Source organism: Ornithorhynchus anatinus, chromosome X1 (assembly GCF_004115215.2).
Source record: "Ornithorhynchus anatinus isolate Pmale09 chromosome X1, mOrnAna1.pri.v4, whole genome shotgun sequence".
Lineage (NCBI taxonomy): Eukaryota > Metazoa > Chordata > Mammalia > Monotremata > Ornithorhynchidae > Ornithorhynchus > Ornithorhynchus anatinus.
Genome location: NC_041749.1, coordinates 17092763 through 17095846, shown reverse-complemented (window position 1 = coordinate 17095846; position 3084 = coordinate 17092763). Strand labels below are relative to the sequence as shown.

Below are 3084 nucleotides of genomic sequence, written 5' to 3'. Positions count from 1 at the left end.
TCCTAAGGACAGACATCAAACCCGACAGAACTTAGGCACGCGGCTTTGTTTTCTATTGTTCCCTCTGACCTGAATTTCATTTTAGCGTCTCCCTCCCTAGATTATAGATTCCTTAAGGGCAGGGATCATATCTTCTCACTCTACTGTACTCTCCCAGGAGCATAGTTCACTGCTCTGCACACAGAAAGCGCTCAGTAAATACGATTGACACTGACTGATTTAGTAAACACCACCTTTATTATTTCCCCTCTCGGGGTGGCCCCTGGAGAGTTTTCAGTCCTCTACCAGTCTCGACTAAGGGAGGGAGAGTCAAGCAGAGGCCTACCCATTCCATTCCTAGCTTGGGCAATGACTAGCGAGTGGAAAACAATCTGCTACAGGTCAAAACTCACCTGTGCTGGGCAGCAGCGGCCCGGGAGAGAGTCAAGGGCGGAGATTCAAGTTTACTGCGCGGGAGGAGGCAACTGTAAACCGCTTCCATACTTTTACCACGAAAACTCTATGGATACACTACCGGAACGATTGAAGGTGGGGGTCAGACACATTCCCTCCCCACAGCAAGCTTACAGTCTATAATCATGATAACGTTGGTATTTGTTAAGCGCTTACTATGTGCAGAGCGCCGTTCTAAGCGCTGGGGGAGATACAGGGTCATCGGGATGTCCCACGTGAGGCTCACAATCTTAATCCCCATTTTACAGATGAGGTAACCGAGGCACAGAGAAGTTGAGTGACTTGCCCCAGGTCACCCAGCTGACAGGCGGCGGAGCCGGGATTCGAACCCATGAGCTATGACTCCCACGCCCAGGCTCTTGCCACTGAGCCACGCTGCTTCTCTAAGGGGATTGTAATTGTTTACAGTGTAACTGTTACTAAATGCTTACTATGTGCCAAGCACTGTGCTGTGCGCTGTTGTGGATACAAGATGACCAGGTTGGACACAGCCCCTGACCACATGGGACTCACGTCTAAACAAGAGGGAGAACAGGTACTGAATTCCCATTTTCCAGATGAGGTAACTGAAGCACAGAGAAGTTAAATGGCTCGCCGGAGGTCACACAGCAGATATGAGGCAGAGCCGGGATTATTCATTCATTCGTTCAATAGTATTTACTGAGCGCTTACTATGTGCAGAGCACTGTACTAAGCGCTTGGAATGGACAAATCGGTAACAGATAGAGACGGTCCCTGCCCCGACGGGCTTACGGTCTAATCGGGGGAGACGGACGGACAAAAACAATAGCAATGAATAGAATCAAGACAAAAACAATAGCAATAATAGAATCAAGATTAGAACCTGGGCCCTCTGACTCCCAGGCCCATGCTCTCCACTAGGACATGCCGCCTCTGTATTAAACACCTGGGAGAGTCCAGTGGAGAAGGACGACACGATCCTGGCCCTCAAGTTGAAGAGACAGATAATAATGAATATTAGAGGGAGAGTAATGTATTACCAGAGGAATAACAACCCTACGTCCACATGTTTTTTTCCCCTCTCGGCTACAAGGAGTCTCTTCACATTCTTACGAAGCTGTCATCCTAAATGAAACCTACCACACTGGCAGTTCCTCGAGAGCAGGCACCGTTTCTACGTACTCTTTTGCAGTGAACTCGCCCAGATGCTTAGTAATAATAATAACTGCGACATTTGTTAAGCACTTACTGTGCGCCAGGCATTGCACTAAGCTCTGGGGCGGATGCAAGCAATTCAGGTTGAGACTGTGAGTAAATGGGGCTCACGGTGTCGATCCCCATTTCACAGATGAGGCAACCGAGGCACAGAGAAGCGAAGTGCCTTGCCCGAGGTCACACGGAAGGCAACCGAGGAGCCGGGATTAGAACCTACGACCTTCTGACTCCCAAGTCCGTGCTCTATCCACTACGCCACGCTGCTCCTCGGCACTCGGCACATACTTAACCCTCAACAAATGCCACTAACTGATTGAAAAATGTGCGACAATTCTGGAGAGTTACTGGGACCTTAATGTCTGTCTCCCCACCTAGACTGTAAGCTCACTTCGGGCAGGGAGCGTGCCTGCTAATTTTGTTGTGTCGTACGGAGTACGGAGAAGCAGCGTGGCTCAGTGGAAAGAGCACGGGCTTTGGAGTCAGGGCTCATGAGTTCGAATCCCAGATCTGCCACTTGTCGGCTGTGTGACTGTGGGCAAGTCACTTCACTTCTCTGTGCCTCAGTTCCCTCATCTGTAAAATGGGGATTAAGACTGTGAACCGCACGTGGGACAACCTGATTCTCCTATGTCTACCCCAGCGCTTAGAACAGTGCTCGGCACATAGTAAGCGCTTAACAAATACCAACATTATTATTATTACTCACCTGAGGGCTTGGTACAGTGCTCTGCACGTAGAGAGTGCTCAATAAATATAATTGACTGATTGACCTTGCTATGGTTTTCCTTCATAATTCCCTTCAGGACTCGTCAGTGCTCCCTAGTTCTGTTGACTGACAGAGGAAGAAATTGTTCCATAAATCCAGGACTTTGTGTTTTCACCGCGGCAGTACAGAGGGAAGAGGAAAAGACGCAGTCGGAACTAAATAACACTTAGGCTAGGAAAAGTTAATAGATGACGGAGCTGATTTTAAACACCTCCTGCCAGCCCCTTGCAGGTTTCCAGAGTCTCCCAGCTTAGATCCCTGGGAATCTTTTGCCACTTCCACGTGAGGCTCCCAGGCATCGCCAGCTGACAGTCCTCCTCGGCCCACAAAATCGATCCGGTTGGTTTTTCAAAAGGCACGGAATGAATTGAACGAATCCGCATTCTCTGAGGCTCGCGGGATTGGTTTCGTGTTTTTGAAACCTCTCACGTCAATTTCAGCGTGCTCTCATCCTCATCCCTCCCGCTGCTAGATCCCTTCCCGCTCGGCTGTTCGGCCGACGTCCCAGATGGTGGCAGATGGCACAGTATGGCTCTGTGATATTGTCGTAGTGTACTCTCCCAAGCGCTTAGTACAGTGCCCAGAAGCTCTCAATAAATACGCCGGACTGGAGCCAAACTCTCAGCGTCCCTTCTTTCACAGTGGTGTTGTTTGTTTCATCGGCACCCATTTGGGGACTTTGAACAAGA

At 49.5% G+C, this 3084-nt stretch overlaps 1 non-coding gene across 1 annotated transcript; it reads left to right on the top strand.

Moving 5' to 3' along the window:
• The first annotated feature begins 244 nt into the window (after positions 1 to 244).
• Positions 245 to 382, top strand: LOC114807093. The gene has a single exon (XR_003755146.1). It is a non-coding gene; the product is annotated as a small nucleolar RNA SNORA7 (small nucleolar RNA).
• The last annotated feature ends 2702 nt before the right edge of the window (positions 383 to 3084 follow it).